The 23,338-nt window shown below is 44.0% G+C and overlaps 2 long non-coding RNA genes across 2 annotated transcripts in view; one reads left to right on the top strand and one right to left on the bottom strand.

The window, feature by feature from the left end:
* Positions 1-23,338, top strand: part of LOC135968055 (uncharacterized) — a 50,879-nt gene that overhangs the window by 11,882 nt on the left and 15,659 nt on the right. Inside the window, exon 2 of the long non-coding RNA XR_010582485.1 lies at positions 9,853-9,887. This is a non-coding gene — a long non-coding RNA (uncharacterized lncRNA). The remainder of the gene's footprint in view (positions 1-9,852; positions 9,888-23,338) is intronic.
* LOC135968054 (uncharacterized) lies at positions 2,037-8,947 on the bottom strand. The gene is made up of 2 exons (XR_012426698.1): positions 8,880-8,947; positions 2,037-5,414 (listed from the first exon to the last, which is right to left on the bottom strand). It is a non-coding gene; the product is annotated as an uncharacterized lncRNA (long non-coding RNA).

Below are 23,338 nucleotides of genomic sequence, written 5' to 3'. Positions count from 1 at the left end.
TTTCTTTCCTGTTATTAGGAACAGCAATGATCTGTAATGGGTTCCTGGAATCATCCAGTGATGGTCTGAATATCTTAAAAGTTTCCTTTCATGTCTCATTTTCTATTTCTCCCCTAGTAGCCATGCACCTGGGGCAGGACCTGGCCTTACATTTCTTTGGTTTCTTGATGATTTTTTAGGTTTAGTGTTTGACACAGTTAGGATTCTGGATAAAATCAGCCCTTCTGCGAAGTGTGTAAGTCAAACAAGGACTTTCTGGTGACGTTATACAGGTTTCCCATGCCCCATGAGTACAGGAATAGCTCCCTGGGGAAGGAGAATGGGCACATGATGGCAGGGAGCCATTCTGGGATGGTCCCATCGTTCTGCAGGAATTGTCATGCAGGAAGAAGAAGCACGTGGTGACTGAGCTGGTAGTGATTCTGCTGATAGTTTTGATCGTTATGATTTGCTCCTGAAAGGTGATGTGGGATGAACTGCAATATTTAGAATGCTGACATTCCTTGAAACAAAGATATAGAAAAAGGTTTATAATTGCATGATGCCTTGTAGTTTTCAGCTGCTCTCATGTGGATCCTTTTTCGTGCTTCTGAAATGCTTTCCCAGGAGAGAGCATTGTTCTTTGTATATAGATGAGGAGCCTGGGTTTCAAATGGTTAGGAATTCAGCACACGCATTGGAATCTTTATTTTCCTGGAACATTTTCTATTCAAGTATAGACCACATGGCCTCTAAAGGCTGGCTCATTCTTAACACCGCAATTGGTTATCCAGCCTCACGTCTGGGGTGGGTGGCAGGAACTCCACAGCCATCCTGGGTGCTCTGGGGTGGGGTGGCTGAGCTGTGGCAGCTCCTCCCAGCTGAGCAGGAAGGCTGGGGAAAGCTCATTCCATTCCCCTTGGTTCTAACCAGGTAGAGGCTTACACTGCACGTTTCCTTAGCTGGGAACCTTTAGAACTTTACATTTAAATCTAATCTGTGATCCAGGGGGTAGACACATGGGTATTCACTGTACAATTCCTACATTTTTTGTATATTTAAAATTTTTTTTTTATATGTGTCATGGACGACAAAAGAAATGAGACCCCTTTGAGTTAGCTTTTCTGTATAGCATCTTCTAGAATCAGGAGGCTGGACAGGGTTTAGTTTCATCAGAAATCTGAATCTTTCTGGTCAAGAGACGGCACTATTAAGTTCTTGGTCGTGTGGTTTCTGGGAAAGAAATATTCTAAATGAGTTCCAGGAATCACGTTTGTGGGATTTCTACAGGAAAAATGACCACTCTTGAAGCTTCGCTGTCACTAACAAGAATAATGGTGACGGTTTCTAAGCTGTCTCCAGCCAATCTTTAGTTCTTTTATGCAGAGTGCTTTTATTCCAAGTGAGGTGCCCTTCTGTTTAATAGTGACCTGCAGTTATTACAGGGATTGCAGCTGCATTTGATGGACGTGAACCTGCTCATCTCTGGCTCCCCAGCTTCGCCTCTGGGGTGCGTGGCAGGAGCTCCACAGCCATCCTGAGTGCTCTGGGGTGGGAAGTCTCTAGGGGGAGTGGACAGTGCATGGCCAGGACGTTCCTGTCCGACGTTCCACACTGGTGTGTGGGCGTCTCTGCCCTGTTTCCTCTGTCCGTGCATGTGTGGCGTTTCCTCCGTTCGTGCATCTGTGGCCTGGTTTCTCCGTGTGTGCCTCTGTGGCACGTTTCCTCCATCCATGCGTCTGTGGTGTTTCTTCCATCCGTGCGTCAGTGGCATTTCTTTCGTCCCTGCGTCTGTGGCACTTTTCCTCCCTCCATGCGTCTGTGGCGCTTTTCTTCCCTCCGTGCGTCTGTGGTGTTTCCTCCGTCCGTGCGTCTGTGGTGTTTTCTCCGTCTGTGGATCTGTGGCGTTTCCTCTGTGAGTCTGTGGCCTGTTTTCTCCGTCCACGCTGAAGGCCGTCACTTCTCTCTAGTCACCACTTACTGATCGCTCCCTGTTGGGGTCCGTGCCGGGGGTGGTGGAGAATGAAAGAACACACAAAAGACAAAGACACACAGAGAACATGGCGGCCGCGCTCAGAGCCTCCGCCTCACTTTATTTATACTCCATAAACCCCACGTCAGCAGAAAGAATGCAATGCAAAACAAACTTTCTTTTCCCAGATGAAACCTTCTACTCAGTTCTTTGTTTCTATGCTCTTCCTTATCTGCTCGCCTTCTTGGCGCCTACAAGAGTTCATTAAAAGTTCAATTGGAGATACTGTCCTTGAGCCCTATCTATTCTCAGCATACTGTTTTCAAAGGCCCCTGCATTTCCCCCCCTTTTTTTTTTTTGTTTTGCCTCAATCCTAAAAAGGTAGCCCATATTCGTTCTTGTGTTTTCTTTTGTTTTTGGAGGCGACGGAGGGAGCATCGAATCACCAAAAGAAGTAGACCCAATCCAAGTGCCCAAAGCAATATACTTCCAGAGATTGTAGAAATCCATATCTTCATCTGGGTCCATGGGTTAAAGCAAGGCGCTGACCCAGCTCCTGAAGGGTTACAGTTCCGGACAACACATGTAATTGTTGTCGAAATGCTTCGGAAATGTTCTGAGTGAGCTCTTGGATGTCCAAACTAATATTTTTATGGCCTACTAATAATTTTCAGATTACAGTCCAATTTTGAGAGATGTTAAAAGGCACAGGCGTTACACAAAATTGAGTGGAGTTCCAATCACATTGTAATGTCATCCGAGTACTGAGTACAGTGAGCTGATCTCCAAGCCATGTCAATGCTTGCTCCATGTTGTCCAATCTTTCAGCAAGTTGAGAATCAATGTTTCGTTGTTGAAGCCATAACCGCTGAGATTGTTCGTGCCATTGCTGCATAAATTCAGCATTTTGTATGCTTTGACGAAGAGCGAGTCCTGCTATGGCTGCAGTGGAGATGATGGCGACAAGGCTCATCACCGAGGCAATTATAAGTCCAAGGGCACGGAGGGTTCGCTGGAGAGAAGTCCAAATATAAGTCTCAAGAGGTGATGCCCCCCATGGTCGCGTAAGGTTAACAGGTAGCCAAATTTCCTTACGAGCCCTGAGGATATAAATATCCTCAGTAAAATTGTGCCACCAGGAATGATTGAGGCAAGACAAAAATGTACACATATCTGTACACTTAACAGTCCCCGTAAGATTATCCCATGTCAAATTTCCTGCTAATAATAGGTGGGGCTTACGGACACAAGCAATAATATATCAGGAGGTATTCCGATATAACTGAATATGAAAGGAGTTATTCGGGTTAGAAAGATTAAGGGGCATATTCCCCACAAAAGTGCTAATGGCATCGCCTGCAACTAACAACTTCCAAAAATAACTCTGTACTTCAGGCCTCCTTCACGCCATACCAAGGTTTCATTACTGTTAGCAGCAATACTTTAATTTACCCAGTGTCATTTCAAAGGTATGTGACTAAATTTTGTTTGAAAATCACCGTGCACACTTCAATCAGTTATTTGCATCCCGTTGTATTCTAATAAAATCCGGGGTTTAGTTCCCCGACATTATTGTCACTCCAGCACCTCAATATTAGGAGAAACCTCTAGAATAGGACAAAAAAGTAAAGAACTAGGAATAGTTTCATTACTATATACAGTATGATTATATTAAAAACTTCTAGTTACAATAATAACAGTATTAGCAGCCACATGACTATGATTATAACGAACAGCCCAAGCTTCATGCAATTTTCGGAGACAATGAGGACTATTTCCCATACATATTGGAAGTCCTTCCACTCCAAATTGGTATGTGCTGATTATAATTGCTGTTTCCCATTCTATGTTGTCCTTGTCCATATGGGGGATGGCATCCAAGTAATGTTATTGGTCAAAACCTTAATTTCCGCCTCCTCTCAGGCGACTCCCTGATACAAGGGTGGAAAGGGAATATAAGTCCAATATTCATACAAAGCCTCACTAAGAGAAATAAGTCTCCCGCCGAGGCACATCTAACAAAGGAAGAAATGCATGCTGAATCCAGTTTTCTTTTCAACAGGGTTTCAATCATCTTGTAGGAAACCACTCAGGTCCACTCCCTGTAAGGACAAGAGCATAGCCCCGTCCCTGTTTTAGAACTTGCCCTTGAACATGCTTACCTTCTTCATTAGGATACCAAACCTTTAAACTGTCAGCAGGGACTATCACTGAGGGAGTTGAGGAAAGATGGGTTACGACAGCAGAGTCTTGCAATTGTCTCCATTGATTCAAAAAAATTAAGGTAAAAAGAACCTTCAAAATCTGGTTTCAAAATCTGGTTTCTGGGGGGCTCATTTCCCCCTTTTTGTTTTGTTTTAATAGTTAAGTTTTTAAAGTTAAATTTGTGCGCTCAATGATGGCTTGACCTTGACTGTTGCCCGGGATACCGGTGATATGTTGAATATTGTATTGCTGTAAGAAAACTTGTAATTTACGAGAGACATAGGCAGGGGCATTATTAGTTTTAAGTATGAGGAATGCCCATGATGGCGAAATAAGCTAAGAGATGAGTAATAACAGAAATGAGAAAAGGTATCAATGGTATGATGAACATACTTTAATCGTCTAAAAGAAGGGACACCTCGTGGATTAACCCCAGGATGGAAGGATGGAATGCTCAAAGGAGCACAGGAAGGACAAGCTCGAATAAGAGAACGAGCTTGTTTATGAGTTAAATGAAACCATCGTTGAAGGCCAGAACTATTAGTGTGATGTAGAGTATATTTTTGTTCTGCAGCATGTAGGTGGCCGATTAAAAGCAAATCAATCTGAGTATTACCATGAACTAATGGTCCAGAAAGTTGAGAATGAGAACGAAGATGAGTGATGAATAAAGGAGCTCGACGTTGGCTCAAAGTAAAGGATAACAAAGAAAAGAATTTCTGAAGAGAAGAAGTAGTACAAAGAGGTAAAGTGGCCTGAGAAATATAAGAAGTAACATAAACGGCGTATTGAGAATCACTAACAATGTTACAACCAGTAGTAGGGAAATCAAGTAAGACCATGAGAATAGCAAACAATTCTCCCTATTGCACCGAGGGATAAGGATAAACTGTAACTCAAGATTGATGAAGCTTCTTGCCAAGAATCAGAAGTTGCAAGAAGATAAGTGATCTGACTATGAGTGAATTGAGAGATAATTAAGGAAGGATCTCCTCCCCAAAGTTGTCGACAGTGATGCCGTCCTTTGATGATCACTTCAGCTAAACGATCGATATAAGTAGCCAAGCGTTTAGATATTTTATTGGACAAAAAGATCCATTTTAGTGGTCGACTAGTTTGATGAATCATTCCTGTGGGAGAAGGTAAAGTATGAAATAAACAAAAGGAAGGGCCTTTTGAAGTTGCTCTTCAACAGGCTGGAGTTCCTGTAAAGCCAAAGGAGTTAAATGCCGTGAGTTGTCCAAGTGACTGTCTCCTTCTAGAATAGAAAAAAGATGTTATAACTGATATGTTGGTATTCCTAAAACAGGACGCATCCAATTAATGTCTCCTAGAAGCTTTTGAAAATCATTTAATGTTTTTAAATGATCACGTCGAATTTGAATTTTTTGGGGTCGAATATTTTGTGCCCCCAAGGTATACCCTAAATATTGATAAGAAAATCCAGTTAAATTTTTTCTGTGGCAATATTAAGTGAGTAGAAAGAAAGCTGAGTTTGTAATGATACAAAAGCATCTTGCTGCTTTTCTCTGGTTTTAACTTTGTGGGATAAGGGCAGGATTAGGAAGACCAGGCTGTAAACTTTCCCTAGGTTTAATGTAAACATTTATAATTTTAAGACAAGACAAAGACAGGAATTCCATGCAGAAATACGTGGCTTTATATTCCTCTCGGCCATTTGTTTTTTGACTTACTCTTTTAGAGTCCTAAGTATTTCTTTAAATAATAGTCACTGTTTCACCTAAATAGGAGTGGTGGCTATGAGTTTAAAGGATTGTAGCCCATTTTGAACATCTTATTTTTGGCAGCTGAGGAAATATGAGGAATGTTTAAAAAAGCAGCAAATTGTTGTGAAAGATCTTGTTCCCAAAAATTAATATTGATAGGAACAATATAAAAATTAAAAAAAACACTTGACCTTGTTGACCTTTAGCACCGACACAGGTTAAAGGTTCTACGTCTTGATAAATCACAAAAGCAGCACCCAAGCCAGTGAGTATAACTGAAACTTGTCTTTTTTCCCATTGTATAGGCCACTAATTTAAACAAATAATAGACATATTCACCCCCGTATCAATTAACTCTTTTAAAACTATCCCATTAATGTGCAATGAACATAAAGGCTTTTGATTAGAAACTAAAGTTTCCCAAAAAACAGTTTTTTCTGTGCTACGAAACCCTCTCTATTGAGAATACGTTCCCCTGCCTCTAGGCGTATAAATTGTGAAACTTGTACCAAAATAAAAATTTTATTGGTAATATCATGTCCTTTTGGCAAAGGGCCACACACTCTAATAGCTAATTTATATACTCCTCTATTAGGAGACAAAGTATAAGGCTGAGTAATAGCTAAGTCAGCAGCGGCGCTCTGCTTAGTTGCTGCATAAAGCTGAGAAACTGGGGTAAGGTGTGGGATCCTTAAGGAGGACTTGAATTTATTCCTTAATGTTGTAGGCCATTGCTCACTGAATATTGTAGTAGACTTCTATTGTAATTGTTGGGGCCCCAAGCCTGTGGGCCCCGGCTCCCGTTTCCCAGGAGAGGAGACAGTAAATTTCCACTTTTATCAGTTTTGGAACGACATTTATTTGTCCAATGTCGACCTTTACCACAATATTTGTACACCTCTGAAGGCAGCTTTCTGCCTTGAGGGATAAAAGTGTTCAATTTTTATGACATTCTTTTTTTGGAAATGTCTAGGTTTACCACACTGCAAACAAACACCTTGTCTGTTATTTCCTTTTAAAGCTTTAGACAAAGCTCCAGCAAATAATTGAGCATCATAAATAGCCCCTCCAACACTAACACAAGTTTTAATATATTTATCTAAATTGGCCCCATTGGCCTTTAACGATTTTAACAATTTTTAACAGTCAGCATAAGCATTTTTAAAAGACAATGTTTATAACACAATTTTTGAAGCAAGGCCAGCACCCACAATTTTGAAGACAGCATCCTGAAGACGGGCTACGAAATCTGAATATAGTTCATTTGTGCCCTGTAAAATCTTCACAGAGGAAAGGGAACATTTTCCTGTTATCTCTACCTTATTTCAGGTCCTTAAAAACAAAGTCTTGATTTGAGTAAAGGCAACATCATCTAAACCAGCCTGAGCATTAAGAGTAGCATATTGGTCCGTGCCTGTGAGTTGTTCCTCAGTGGGTCCAGGGGGATCACACATAACATTTTTTCTAGCCTATACATGTGCCTTGTTCATTTACCAGCTGTGCAATTGTAACCACTGAGAACGATCAAGAAAAGCCTTCCCCAAAGTCTTCCAGTCTATAGGAATTATCAAATTTTCTGATGAAAAATATCAAGAAGACCAAGGATAAAAGGAGATTGAGGTCCATAGTTAGAAATGGCAGCTTTCATTTCTTTTTAAAAATTTAATTTGTAAGGCATTAAATTGGACATTATTGCCACCATTTGAAAACTGAGCATTAGGAGCAAAAGAAGCACAAATAATTGGAAACAGATCCAGCTCCTTAAATTTTTTTTTTAATTAAAAGTATATATAATATATAATAATACTCATATCCCCAAATATAAAGAATCTCAACGTATTAATAAGAAAAGGCAAATAACCCAACCAAAAGTAGCAGAACAAAGAAATGACAATAAACCTATATGTCTAACATAATTACTCACTAGGAAATATGTATATTAATACCAAATTGAGAATCATTACATACACAATACAATGGTTAAAATTTAAAAACACAGAAAATATCAAGAGGTAGTTAATGTATTAAGCAGCTCGAATATTCAACTTCTGTTTGGAGTGTAAATTGGTGGAACCTATGCACCCCTATAACATAACAATTTCCTAGCTGGGGTTATTAATACTATATTAATATTAATAGTTAATATTAATGTGTTTATTTATTGACTATTGAAATACTCATAATATTTTAACAAACAATAAGATATACATATACACTGGTTTTAACATATTAAACAGGTGTTTAGTATAAATTTAAAGTATGTCTGATGTGAACAGGGCTTCAACTTTGCCAAACAAAGGTAAAGATAAGGAAGCTGGGGGGTTGGAGGCACTGGAAAATCCTCTTTTAACAGGGCAGAAGGAAAAGAAACAGGGAAAGCTCGCAAAGGTGAATTAGAAGAATATATCTGTAATATTTGTTGAAGCATTTCCATAATACACTGTATGTCAGAATTTCCCTTAGAAGAAGGAAGAGCTGGCTTTTTCTCTTCTCCCCCTTTTGCTACCCCCCCATCCTCTGTTATCCTGGCACAAATGGGCTCCATTTCAGATTTATTTTATTTTTATTTTTTCCAAATCCTCAGATACCTTTCCTCCTGTGGCTACATTACCACACTCTGAATCAGTCTCAAGTAACTCTAATGTCTGAGTGATAGAGTCACACAAGGTCCACAATTTTAGAGGCATAATATCCCCTAACGGGAGAGCTCTAAGCAGAGTTTTTACTACCTGTAACCATTCTCTGCGATTCAGCTGCACTTTAGTCTGATACTGAAACCAGTAACAATGTTGTTCAACATGGGCAAACAATCACTTCAAAGTCTTTTTCTTTCACTTTTACTCCTATAGACAGCAACAGTCCTTGAAACAGCCGTAAATATTCTGAGGCCAGAGAGATGGAATTCCCCATAATGAAAGCTTAAGAAGGTTCCCCTTAACAATATCCGGGCCTTACCCGCCCCTAGGGGGTTCCCCTTCTTGTTCTCCCCTACTCACCCGTGCTGACCCTGCTCGCTGCGCCACTTGTTGGGGTCCGTGCCGGGGGTGGTGGAGAATGAAAGAACACACAAAAGACAAAGACACACAGAGAACATGGCGGCCGCGCTCAGAGCCTCCGCCTCCCTTTATTTATACTCCATAAACCCCACGTCAGCAGAAAGAATGCAATGCAAAACAAACTTTCTTTTCCCAGATGTAACCTTCTACTCAGTTCTTTGTTTCTATGCTCTTCCTTATCTGCCCTCCTTCTTGGCGCCTACGGGAGTTCATTAAAAGTTCAATTGGAGATACTGTCCTTGAGCCCTATCTATTCTCAGCATACTGTTTTCAAAGGCCCCTGCAGCTCCCTGTGTGCTGAGCCTGTGTCAGGCGTGTGGCGTGTGTCACCTGTGTGGCAGGGGTTTGCGTGACACACAGGGACACACGCTTGGGGAGCTGCAGTGATGGGGTCATAGCCACGCAGCTCAGCCCTCGGTCTGAGGGTCTTGGTGCCCACCCAGCTCTTCCCGAAGCAGCCTCAGGGCAGATCCCAGCTCTGCTTTCTCTCCTCGAGATACCTCATGAAGTAAACTAAGCAAATCGAAAGTAGGAAACAGTTGTGAAATGAGGCCTGGTTTCAGGTGTGTGTGGTCATTTCTCTTTACATGTTTACTTCACATACCCCAAATGATATACTTTCCAGCTGGTATAACAATTAATTACCAGCCATTACTGGTACAAAATTCCAGGAAGGATATTTGAGGAGGGCATAGTCTCAAAAACATGCTTAATTTTCACAGTTGTGATTTGCATGATAAAGCTGTCAGGACTGTGACCTTCTTTTGTTATCTTATTTTTATTTTTAGACCCTTGGGAGGAAGTTATTTAGTGATTACTTATAATTGTGAAAATAATGTAATGATTACAGAATCTCATTAGAATAAATATTATATTTTCTGTTCCTTATGTCAATGAAATCATCTTAATCCAGGCCGATGTTGGCAGGAATTGTCACGTTTAAAATGGGTAAGATATTTATGTGATGTGACGACCTCCCGTATTGTCTCTGGAACATATCAGAACTTTCATTTCAATTCTCACTTGTTGACACCCTACCCTGTTTTGTAATTATTCTTGTTTGCATCAGAATTTTGAATCCACGTACCTGAGATGATACTTACATATGCATGTACGCATGCATGTGTGTGCATGTGTGTATGCGTGTGTATGTGCGTGTCCACGTGTCCATGTGCACGTGTATATGCATGTATGTGTGTGCATCTGTACGTGTGTATATGTATGTGTGTATATGAGTGTACGTGTATGTGCATATGCGTGTGTATGCATGTATGTGCGTATGTGTGCATGCATGTGCGCTCATGCACACACGTGTACATGTGCATGCACGTGTGCACGTGCATACACGTGTATGTGTGTATGTGTATGCACATATGTACACACGTGTGTACATGTATAGGTACGTGTATGCATGTGTATGCATCTGTGTGCACACAGATATACCTTTTCCTTTCATACAGGCTGTTTTGAGTATTGCTGTTAGGCAGTGACAATTTTCTGTTTCCTCAGTCAGAAAATGGGTAGCTCATCATTAATAAAGATGAGCATTCAACATCAGGAATAACTAAATACAAATGAAATTGTCATATTAAATAAATAAATTCCAAAACAAAGGCAATGTTCTGTACTATGTGTTCACATTGAACTTTCTTATAAAAATTGGTGTGAATGTTTCCCACTTATTAGAAATCACATGACTAGTTTAAGCCAAAACGTGGAATATTAATTAATTCTATTTTCAGATCACTTTTGCATATTTATGATTGATCTGTTCTGCTGTTCTGGAAGCTCTGAAAACCACTCTGTCTTACTCTAGCTGATGCCACGGTTGTGAGAATTCAGGGAAACAAGGTGTTTGCCAGTTTAAGTATTTTAGATCTCAAACTGCCTCTTTTCTGCATCATAAACCAGTCTTAAAGAAAGACATAGTGTGACTTGTAGTGGATTATGTCAGTTTTATTTTCTGTGGCTGAATCATCACTCTACATTGTGAATTAATGTTATTTTTCAGATCGTCTTCATAACACAGGGAGGTTCTCCAGTGTTGAGTGCAGGTTCAGTGAAAGTACTAACACTGTTACTACGGACTTAAACAGACTTGTTTTCTGAGGTGATAACCTTGGAGTCAGGCATTCAGTGTCCGCCCATCTCTTGGTTCCGAGTTCTCGGTCCCCTCCCGCTCTCCTCCCCCTGTACCCTTACTACTGTCTTACCTTCTTTTTGACTCCTAGGCCCTCGGAAGATGGTGTGTTGGGGGCAGGTGCCTGCTGTGAAACTTTGATAACTTTGGGAGAGAACTTTTTCTTTGGAGCAAGACCCCTCTCAATAAACTTTCAGTAGCCTGAGTATCATCTGTTGTGTGAACTATTTGTGGAAAATGTTCAGCATTTTTCCTTGGATTTTGACTGATCTTTCTCCACCTGCCAGTTTCTTCTCAGTTTGCCATGTCTGTACCCTCACCAACCCGTTCCAGCCCTGGTTACGTGTAAAGTATTTGAAGCAGAGCTCTGCAGATGAGAGAGTGTGTGTCACCCCCCGAGTTCCCTTCCTGGCCTCTGAGTGTCGGTTGTGTTTTGTTCCGAGGGACAACTCTCAGGCTCCTGGCCCCTGTTTTGGAGCACCACACAGCAAAGTGGGTGTAAAATGAAAAATGGGTTTATGCTGTATTATTATAATTCATAGAGTAGATGATAAAAATGCTTGAATCTGAACAGCAGCTGAAAATGAGGACATGGTACCAGTTTGAATGTTGGACGACTTTCTTGAAAAAAGCTTTCATCAAATTTAGAAACTGTGCGTGTGCTGTTTTCTATTTCATACTTAGAATCTGTATAGTGTGTGTTGTATGAATGTGTTGTATGAGTGTGTTGTGTTGTATGTGAGTTGCATGGGTTGTATGTGTGTTGTATGTGCATATTGTGTTGAGTTGCACTTATTGTATGTTTGAGTGTTGTGTGCTGTATGAGTGTGTTGTGCGTGTATTTGTGAGTTGCATGCTTTGTATGTTGTATGAGTGTTGTGTGTTGTATGTGTGTATGTGTATGTCGTATATGAGTTGCATGTATTGTGTGTGATGTATGAGTGTTGTGTGTTGTATCAGTGTGTTGTACATGTGTTTATGTGTTGCATGTGTTGTGTGTTGTATGAGTGTTGTGTGTTGTGAGTGAATTGTACATGTATTTGTGTTGAGTTGCGTGTGTTGTGTGTATGTTGTATGTGTTATATGTTGTATGAGTGTGTTGTACGTGCATGCTGTGTTGTGCGTGAGTTGCATGTGTTGTATGTGTTGTATGAGTGTATTGTATGTGTATGTTGTGTTGTGAGTTGCATGTATTGTGTGTACATTGTATGAGTGTTGTGTTGTACGAGTGTGTTGTACGTGCATGTTGTGTTGAACGTGAGTTGCATGTGTTGTACGTGAGCTGTATGAGTGTGTTGTATGTGTATGTTGTGAGTTGCATGTATTGTATGTATGTTGTATGAGTGTTGTGTGTGCATGTTGTGTTGTGAGTTACGTGTGTTGTGTGTTGTATGAGTGTTGTGTGTTGTATGAGTGTGTTGCATGTGCATGTTGTATGTGAGTTGTGTGTTGTGTGTGCTGTATGAGTGCATTGTTCATGCGTGTTGTGTTGTATGTAACTTACGTGTGCTGTATGTGTGTATGAGTGTGTTGTACGCACATGTTGTGTTGTGAGTTGCATGTATTGGTTATGTGTCGTATGAGTGTGTTATAAATGCACATTGTGTTGTGAGTTGAATGTATTGGGTATGTGTTGTATAGGTTGTGTGTGTTTGTGTGCAGTGTGTGTTGTCAGTGTTGTATAAGCACATTGTACATGCGTGTTGTGTTGTGTTGCATGTGAGTTGCATGTTGTCAGTGTGTGCCATGTGAGAGGCGGGGCATCCACATGACTGCTCCTCAGTGAGTCCTGCCTTGCAGCCCCTTCGAGCTTGTATCTTCCCGAGCAGCCTAGAAGCAGCAGCCTGTTTGCCTCTGCCCCTCCCCAGGAGGCCTCAGCCAGGTCCTGTGCTCAGCCCCCCGCTGGGCAGTCTGCCTCTCTTGTCTCTCTCTCTTCTCTCTCGTCGTCCTCCTGCGCCTCCTCCTTCTCGGGACCTGCATCCTTCCTCTGTGCTTCCTGGCAAGCCACACCTGGGACGTTGGAGTTCAGGCTGTCCTCGAAACCGTTTGCTCCTCTCTGAAGAGCGCCCCCCTTGACTGGCCGTGAGCAGCTGGAGTGGATTGCAGGGAAGGGAGGTGGGTGTTCCTGTAGAGACGCCAGGGTCTTACCTGGGGAGAAGGGAGCCTGCACTGGGCAGGCTGCCCTCCTGAGGAAGGGGATGGGGTGGGAGGAGGCTTTCGTGGACAAGGGGCCCACCTCCTGCCCTCCTTCCCTCTATCCCAGTCTGTTGTGAGGGAGGGCGGGACCCTAGGTGATTTCTATGCAGATCTTCAATTATCCACGCTGTGAAACAAATACTTCTGTTTTTAAGATCAGAGGAAATCTCCTTTGTTTGTCTGCCTTTTATTTTATTTTACGTTATGTTTTTTTGAGAAGGAGTTGCCCAGGCTAGAGTGCGGTGGTGTGATCTTGGCTCACTGCAACCTCCACCTCCCAGGTTCAAGCAATTCTCCTGCTTCAGCCTCCTAGGTAGCTGGGATTACAGGTGCCCGCCACCACATCCGGGTAATTTTTGCATTTTTAGTAGAGATGGGGTTTCACCATGTTGACCAGGCTGGTCTCGAACTCGTGACCTCAAGTGATCCACCCGCCTTGGCCTTCCAAGGGGTTGGGATTACAGGCGTGAGCCACCGTGCCCGGTCTGTCTGCCTCTTAGTTAGAACCTGTGCATTTTATGTTTTACATTTCACTTTTCTGGGTCAGAACAGTAGTGTTTCTTTTTCGTAGTGTTGCTATGAATGTCCTTTACGATTAGGAGACTGGGTTGGCTGCCCACTGGAGAGTGGTATCACTGGGTCAAGGTCACCATCTGCCCCAGCAGCGTCCAGAGTGTTTAGAGTCTTTCCTGGACGTAGACACCCTTTTGTCTGATGTTCAGATAAAACCAATCACTGCATTCAGTTAATCAAAGAGGTCAGAGCTGGGAACCGTTAGTGCACATCCACCTCTCCCGAGGGTGTTCAGGCCTCTTCCACGCGGGGCTAGGCTGCTGCTGAGCATGGTTCTGCTGGCTGTGGCTGTGGCCTCTTTCCTCAACCACAGCCATCGCAGGCCTGCCACAGTTTTTATTCTTCTAGAAGAGAATAGGCAACACAAGAGAAGCAAGGTATGTTAGATATGAAACCGTTAAAAATTATTTCCTCAAACATTGTATGTATTTTTTGCTCACACCTAATTTGATAGCAATTTTAAAAAGATTAAAATGAAAAAAAATTCCCCTATATTAAGTCTTTGAAAGGCATCCAACTTAGTTTTCATACAATTATTCACTCTTTGGAGTCATACTTTATTGGTTTCAGTAATGTGTAAGAAATGCACCAGCATAAACAGATTTAGGAGCAAACAGCAGCTTCGTAATTATAGTTCAGCTCGTGGGGCCCAGCTGTGGGGGTGCAGCCTGTGCCTGCCTGTGCACCAATAGGGCTGGTCACCTTGAGCATCTGGGAGTGTCTGGGTAAGTGAGGTCTGGGCAAGGCAGCATCCACACACCTGCGTAGTTCTCACTTTGTCCACGTTATCCGACAATGCCACAAAATTATCAAGTAAGTGTTCTCCAAGCGCATATTCAGTTAGTGTTTGGAAAGTGCATAGGTACCTCATACAGCACCTTTAAGAGGAGTTAGGAGCCCAGGAATGAGAGCGGGTGTGAGACCTGTACTCTCTTTGCATAGATAAAATATGCATGTGCATATCTGAGGCCAGAAAGTTAGATTGGGGCCAGAATGTGGAAGTCCTTACCTGTGGGATACTAGGGAACCACTGAGGGTTTCGGAGAGAATCGTGTCTCTGATGTGCGGCATGCCGTGGAGCCGGGGGGTGACAAGGCAGGCTCATGCAGGGCACTCGCCGTGGCCGGAGGAGGAGAGAAGGCAGCCAGTGAGCTGAGCAATTCGGTGCCTGGGTCAGGAGGGGAAGAGGGAGTACAGGAAGGCGGATGAAGCTGCGAGTCTGCACCCCGAGGTCGCCGTTGCGCTTTGCCGGAAATCAGGAGAAGCAAGTGTGGACCTGACTCAGAGATACTTAGAGACACCACTGCAAGCTGCAAGTTTGGAAATACAGGAGGAGGCTTGGGGAAAATCTGGAGCAGGGAGCATTTGGGAGCCTCTTAGGTAGAAGTGCAGGTCAAGTAGCCAGAGTGTGAGGCGTGCATGTCTGGAGAGAGGAGGCCAAAGGAAAGCCCACATTTGGAAATGGAGGAAGGGTTGGAAGACCCAGAAAAGGCCCTGCTTAGAGTCCAGAGAAGAGCTGGATGGCGCAGTTCACGAAAGCCCAGAGCCGAGAGTTTCCAGGAGAAAGTCCCAAGTGTTGCTGAAAACCAGGGGGCAGGACTCCAGTTGGAGCCTGTGAGGGGAGCCTGGCGGCCCTGATCCCTGAGAGCAGCCAGAGCCTGGGTGTCATGGTGGAAGTGGGTGGGAAGTGAGTGCAGGAAGCAGGTGGAGATGGTCCTTCAAGGCCTGGTGCTTCACACAGGTAGCCAGCTGTGGACCGAGACACAACTGGAGAGGGGCCTGAACCCAGAGCATCTCCAGGTGGAGGAGGGAGCCAGGAAGGGCAAAGGTATCCGGAAGAAAGGTGGCAGGCATGGAGCCAGGTCCCCAGGGAGGCTGCAGTCTTCTTTCCCTGTTCATGGACTGGTTGTTGGTTATTTTGAGTTCTCAAAGTCGTCCACTCGGTGCGGTCCAGAGAAAGTTCCCAGGGTCTCAAGCCGGAGCAGGCCTTGTGCTTTTCCGAACACTGTGCGTGTTGACTCAGGGTTACCGTCAATGGCTAATTCTAGCGTGTCTTTTGTTGAAGTCTGCAGAAGAGCCTCAACCAGCACCGGCTTTTGAAGAACTTAGAAAACTTGTGTTCTTCTGATTCTGGGATTTTTGCCTGAAATGCCTCGTATATTTTTGGCTAGGTGTTGTTAGCACTTGTGTTACAGCATTTGGAGCTCTGTAGTTTTGTGATGTGCTAGCTGTGAGGATGTTTAAAATTAGATTCCTAGAAATCAGGTTATAGGAGCTCTCGGCCATGCTTCATGGGTTATGTTTTGACCCCTCATAGTGGACCCCGTTGCAGTGGCTATTCTTAGTATTTGTGGAACACCTGACTGGTGATGCTAGGAGAATGTGATTTGTTTTCTTTGTAAGTCTAAAGTCTAACGACCTTGTAGAGTCTTTATACCCATCTCTTATAAATTAGCTTTAATATACTTGAAAATGTCCTCATTGTGCCCTTGAAAAGCAGGCTCACATTTTAAAAGTCATCCTTTTAAAATCCTTTTCTGCAGCCTGTGCCCTTTGTCTGTTTTGTTACCTTCACTGCAACATCATGAAACAGGGTCAAGGGCTAGAATCTGTTTCATACACAGAACTTGAAACAGGGACAAGGACTAGAATCTCTGTTTCATACACAGAGCTGAACTGTGCTGAGCGACCTGCTATGCTGACGTCTGTTTCTGTCATGAGAGGGAACCCAGGCCTCTTGACTTTTCCTTTTGTACATTTTCAAAAAGAATATTTTTTCCTCTCTTGGGTCCATTCCATTGTGGGATTCTCTCCTAAGGCTGTTTCTTTGCATTCCATTTTGACAAGTATGATTTAGTTTCCGAGATGATGAAAGGGCAGTGAAAAGGCCTGGGAAAGAGAAAGCAGGAAGAGAAGGAATTATCTCATGATTTCAGTCAGAAGGAAATCACTCAGACAGAAACGCTATTCCAAGTGGGTCAGATCCCAGGAAGTGGGATTGAATAAGTGACATGGTATCGCACAACTCTGTTTTACATTCTTGCTGTTGCCAGGGGTAACGAAAAGAACGAGTATATTCATTCCGAGGTCAAATATATATCTTTGCTGACTCTGACTATAATTAGCAGAATTCGTTCAGTTCAAGTTTGAGAATACCTTTACAGAAGAGGGTCTTCGTGCCCATGTGCCTATTTCTATTTATATGTTCACACGTATTGGAGTATAAATGTGTGTGTGCTGTGTGTGAGACCTCATTATTTGAAACAAGAAATGTGCAGTAGAGCTTATTAATTACGGGAAGGTACATTTGGGGGATAAACCACTTTGTTTAGAATTGAATAATGGGGTCTTTGAGGGATGTATATAAGTATGTGTGTTTGCATTTATGTGTATGAAAGTGTATATTGCATGTATATGTGTTGTGCATGTATGTGTGCCTTTGCGTGTAATGTACATGTGCATGCATGTGTATATGTGTGCATGTGTATTTGTGTTGCATGTATGTGTGTGCATGTGTTACATGTTTAGGCACGACTGCACATATGTGCAAGTAGGCATGAATGGATGCTCATGTGTATATAGTTATACATGTATATTTGTGCATGTTATGTCTACGCATTTACATATGTATGTGTGTCAGAATGTGTACGTATATGCAAGTGTGTTTGAGTGTTGTGTGTATGCTTGTGCGTGTGTGTTTGAGTGTTGTATGTTTGTGCGTGTGTGTTTGAGTGTTGTGTGTATGTGTATGCATGTGTTATGTGGTGGTATTATGTGATTATGTGAATGTGTGTGCATGTGTGAATGTATGTATTGCATGTAGGTGTGCGTGTCCATGTGTATGTGTGTGTGTGATATGTGTCTGTGCATGCATGCATGTGCACATTTGATTTGTGAATCCTCTCTGGGAGGGGCATGTTCCTGGAGACAGTGCATGGGATCCTCCGCTGTCCTCTCAGGGAGAGAGACATTATGAAAGTTCGAGCCATTAGGTAAACATGCCTGATGTTCTATAAAATATATATTTAAATATACCACTGGGGTTAAATATATGTTAAATGGGTGCAAAGCTGTTATATTGCATTAAAAGTCATGTTAGTACTTCCTGGTTAAAGGCTTTGTGAATGATTTCCTGTACATGGGACATAATACACCACACAGAATTACAGCGGGTCAATGGTATTTGCCAGGAGGTCTGGCTTATGATTGGTATTTCTAGTTGCAGACATGCAGGTTGAGCTTTGCTGGACTCAGAGGAGGGTCATTGACTCTGCCCACTGAATGATACCAGCGTCTCTGCTGCTTCCTTTTTCTGCCGGCTTCCCAGAGCTGGGACAGCTGCTCTCAGACTCATTGTACTTTTCTCTCCATAAAAATCTGCAGCATTTGTTAGCAGTCCAATAGCAGACCGAGTGGCAGGTCCAAGGGCAGGTCCAGCGTCAGGTCCAGCATCAGGTCCAGCGGTAGGTCCAGCATCAGGTCCAGGAAGAGGTCCAGCGGCAGGTCCAGGGGCAGGTCCTGGGGCAGGTACAGCGGCAGGTCCAGTGTCAGGTCCAGCGGCAGGTTCAGCCAACTTTCCACATGGCCCATGTGAAAATGTACCCTCTCCCTTCCATTTTTTAAAGCAGTATCATTAGTAGAGCCTACTGCCATTTCTCCTTGAGCTCCTCACAGTGGATGGTAAGCATTTGCTTTATTAAAGCAAAGTTCCCTGCTCTTTGTACTAAGTCTCCTCTGCCTTTCTGTGAGAGGCTAGAATTGGGATTGACCCTCAGCTGTGCCAGAGCCTTGGTACCTGTCTCAGTTCTGGAATCTACTCTGTGCTTGTTGCCTTCCATCCACCGACAGCCGTCTGTCTTCCTGTCACTCCTTCAACACGGAGTCCAGCAGAGTGCACACAGGTGAGCCTGTGTGAATGCTGGTTTTGTAGGATCTTATCGGGACCTTAGTCATCTTTTCACTAGGAAACCAGACACTGCAAAGGACTTAAAGAAAAGCCCAAAGAAGCCGTATCAGTAGAATCATAGAGACAGAATCCTACAACCATAGGAAATGGCATTGATTATCATGAAATGTGCATTTATGTGAGGCATAGTAAAACATCACATTTCTTACTGGGTAAGAGCTTGGAAAAGAGATTATGAAAGTATAACTGACTCTACTCTTGTATCGTGGAACATGGTAAAATGATGCAAGGTATTGTATAGAATGGAACAAACAGAATATAATTATATAGAGTAGCGCAGAATAGAACAAATAGCATAATGTTATATAGGGTAGCATAGAATAGAAGAAACAGTGTAACATTATGTAGTATAGTATACAATAGGAAAAATCGTATTACATGGTCTAGAATAGAACAAGTGGGATAGTATTGTAGAGTATTCAGTTGAACTAATGACGTAGTATTGCATAGCATAATACAATCTAGATTAGAACACACAGCATAGTATTAATATTACGTAGTGTGGTGTGGAATAGTAGAGTCGCATGGCACAGAACAGAGAGGATAGTGTTCTGTAGCACTGATGCAGGAGTTTTGCTCTTTAGCTCAGCTGGGTCCAGGTTCTTGTCTCATGACCAGGAAGAAACAGGCACGGGGACATCGAAGAGTGAGTGCAGTGGAACTCGTTAAGCTAAAAGTTAAGCTCTCAGCGAAAAGAGGGGTCCTGAGAGCAGATTGTTGGTCGCCCCCTTCCCAGTTGACTACAAGGGCTTTTATATAGAAGCTGATGGGGCTGGGCTCGCTGTCTAAGGAGCAAATATTCACCCCATTCCCTCGTGTGCATGGGGACCCTTAGTCTGCTGTGAGCATGTTTAGGCGAGCCCCCCGTGCAAGTCCCCCTATCTGCACAAAACATGGGCTGGAGGCTCTCTGGGACCCTTCCCTTACTGTCTGCCTAAAGCAAGCTGGCTAACTCCTTTCTGTATAGAAGAAAATAGAATAGAATAGAACAGATAGTACAGTATTTTATAGTATGGAATGAAGCTGTAGTATTCTATCATAGAGAATGGAATAGTATAGAATAGAACAAACAGATCGTACTAGTGTAGTATAGAATAGTAGCCTCATGCAGCACGGAGCAGTGTTGTGCTCCCTATGTACAGAGTGTAACCACCAGGAGAGCGTTCTTCAGTGGGGCGTCACTGGCCCTTCATATTTCTTTGGTTCTGCGGAAATGAGGAGAGGGAGTTAAGAGAGGGGGAGGAGGTTGGCTTTCTTACTTTTAAGGCGCTCATTACTTCTTGGGGATCATTTGATGGTCCCCTTTGGTAGTATTCTGTGAAGCAGTCTCTGTACTCTGTGTAGGGTGAAATGTGGAGCAGTCTGTGGACTCTGTGTAGGGTGAAATGAGGTGTTTTATGTAAATAGTTGTCTCATGCCTGGCACATGGCAGAGCCTCGGTGGATCTTGCCGTCATGAACTCTCTGATAACTTCTCTACAGTGCCCTCCACACTATAAATACCACACATTGTGGGAAGTCCGGGCCTTTTCAAAGGCTGGGTTTCATTTTAACAAAATTGGAATGCCCTGCATATTTGGAATGGCCAGATCATCCTGCACTTCTGACTTCACCTGTCCAGCTTGGTACACCTCCCTGCGTGCTGCCAAGGTTTACGGCGGAATTCCCTGACGCCACTACCCTCACTGCCTGCACCTGAATCTGCTGTGGGGTCATTTCCTTATTGGACTTGTCTGGGGACCTCCTGAGGGGTGGATGGGTGAGGACTGGGTTATCTGGGGAAGGTGTTCATGGCATTCATGTTTGCAGTCTGTGTCTCTGTTGGAAGAGATGCTTTTAGCACATCCGTTAATCCAGACGTGATTAGCAAGGAGTGTCTCTCCCAGGTAAGAGTTGGTGCATCTCTGCTGAGCTACTTCTGACTTCATCCTTTTTTAAGTCTGTTACAAAGAGAACTTTGGTTTCTCAAGGTTTAAGAATTAATGTCAAAGAGCAATTTAGTGTTCTTTTTGAGTCACCAGCCTTGCTGTGGATGATCCATGAGTCCTTGGTGGTTAGGGCCACAGCACAATCGGTGGGCCGTCTGTTCCCCACCCTGGTGGATACTTTCTCACCCAAAGAAATGTATTCTGTTAACATGTCTCAATTAGAATATTTTAGTAGGAGACAGAGTTATGGCTCTTGTTTTAATTTGTAATAGATGATTACTGTAGCAGGGTCAAGGTTGAGACTTGCAGTGTAGCTCATGGAAAACATTGATTAGAAACACCCAAAATATATCACCAGCTTTGTTGCTGCAGCTCCAAGGGACTAGGAATGCATATATATTTTTTCTTTTGTTATTATTTATTATTTTTATTTTTGAGACAGAGTCTTGCTCTGTCACCCAGGCTGGATTGCAGTGGCATAATTTCAGTTCACTATAACCTCTGCTTCCAGGGTTCAAGAGAATCTTGTGTCTCAGCCTCCCAAGTAGCTGGGATTACATGTGCCTGCCACCATGCCCAGCTAATTTTTGTATTTTTAGTAGAGACAGGGGTCTCACCGTGTTGGCCAGGCTGGTCTTGAACTCCTGACCTCAAGTGATCTGCCAACCTTGGCCTCCCAAAGTGCTTACATTACACACATGAGCCACTGTGCCTGGCCGCCATGATCATTTTAAATGTGGCACTGAATATCTGCCTTTTTTTTTTTTTTTTTTTAAGAAGTGCAAATGTTACCTCTCACACCTCTATTCTGTTGCTGGCCTGGGCTGTCCAGCAGGGTTCCCAGGCTCGAGGCCATGTCTGAAGTGTTGTTGGACAGTGTGGATCTGTGACCCCTTGGTCTTTGGGGACGTGGGGCACCCCGAGACACCCACAGTCTTTCGAGGGCTTACGGCTCTGTGTGTGGCTGCTATGAGGCAGCTTTCGGTGGGGAGGAAGGAGAGCAGAGCCCATCTGTCCTGGTGCGGAAAATGCCCAAGAAACTAAAGAAATGGTACAAAAAAACATTATCTGCCCTGGTGCCATTTCTGTTAAAAAAAAGAAAAAGTTCACTCTGAATGTGGCTCTGTGCTTGAGGAGGATAGAAAATACCTGGAAAGGCGCAGAAAGTGTTCTTATGGGGTCAGCGCTGGGAAGTGGGATGGGAGGCTTGGGAGTGTGTGCAAAGGAGGACGTGACGTACTTTATTCTAGTTTATTTGGTAGAGCAAGTGATGAAAGTGAAGCTTGAGTGATCAGAGCAGCTCGGCCTGGCCATGGGTAGATCCCAGCATGTCCCGCCTCCCGCCTGCAGCTGCAGCTGTTTCTTAGTCACAGATGAGACAGGTGGCCTGAGGCTGTGGGCCGAGGAGGGGCAGCTCGGTGTCCTGAGCACCTGACTGTCCAGGCTGCTCTTGGGCCAGCCTGAGGGAAGGGGCGGAGGAGAGCTGGGAGGGTGCACAGTGCGTCCTCCTCCCCCGCCCTGGGACTGAGGTAAGCCCAGGCTGCTGTCAGGATGGAGGAAGATGCCCTCAGGACGGAGGAAGAGGCCGATGGAGTTTGGTCAGCAGCCAGTGTTGTCTTTCCCACAGGGCTTACGCAGTGCGCCAACTCACAGGAAAACACTCTGCTTTAGTTTTTAAATTTTGCTCATTCTCTTTATCGTGCTGGTCATGATAAGATTTGGATATTGTTGGTAGGAATCAGTGTCAATTGCATACAGTTGACTCTTGTCCAACACAAGCTTGAGCTTTGTGGGTCAACTTATAGGTGGATTTTTTCAACCAAACTCAGGGAGAAAATACAGTGTTCTGCCACGTGAAAGGCATGTTGGCGGGCTGATTCTTTGTACACGCAGAAAATACAGCGTTCCTGCCATGTGAAACACGTTTCGGAGGGCCGACTCTTTGTACACGCAGGTTCGGCAGGTCCACCTGTGGGGCTTGAATGTGCCTGGATTTGGTGTCCATGGGGTCCTGGAACGGACTCCCTGAGTCCAGCGAGGCTGGCCCCGGGATCGACTCCTTGAGGACAGCGAGGCTGGCCCCGGGACCGGCTCCCTGAGGACAGCGAGGCTGTTTCTAGTAGCAGGTGGTTTATTTTGTGTTTTCCCCCTGGCTCCACACCCCGTTCTCAGAGACACGGCTGTCACAGGGGGACCAGCTGGGGCAGGGGAAGAGTGGACGGCACCTGGTAGAAGTGGCCGTGGACTCTCTTAGGAACGATAACCGTGACACCTACCGTAGACGAAGATGTTGTTGGTCTGCACTCTTCTCGTGTTGGTCTGGGGCATACAGTGGCCGTGGGCTGGTGTGGTCCACAGCCCCGGGCTCCGTGGTCCCTGACCCTGAAATCCCATCCGGTGCTGTGTCACCTTGGGCCAGCTGTCTCCTGAGGGGAAGGGAACAGGGAACAGCCCTCCCCGCATGGCCTCCCCAGCACCACCCACCCCCAGGACCTCCAGTGTTGACCCTGCTGTGGGCTCCTCTCTCCTGGGGGGACCTTGTCCCAACAAGAGGACTCCATGGGCTGCAGGAGGTGTCGAGCTATTTTCTCTCCTGG

Source organism: Macaca fascicularis, chromosome 17 (assembly GCF_037993035.2).
Source record: "Macaca fascicularis isolate 582-1 chromosome 17, T2T-MFA8v1.1".
NCBI classification, from domain to species: Eukaryota; Metazoa; Chordata; class Mammalia; order Primates; family Cercopithecidae; genus Macaca; species Macaca fascicularis.
Note: the sequence above shows the minus strand (reverse complement) of the source record. Positions and strands in the feature narration are given on the sequence as shown.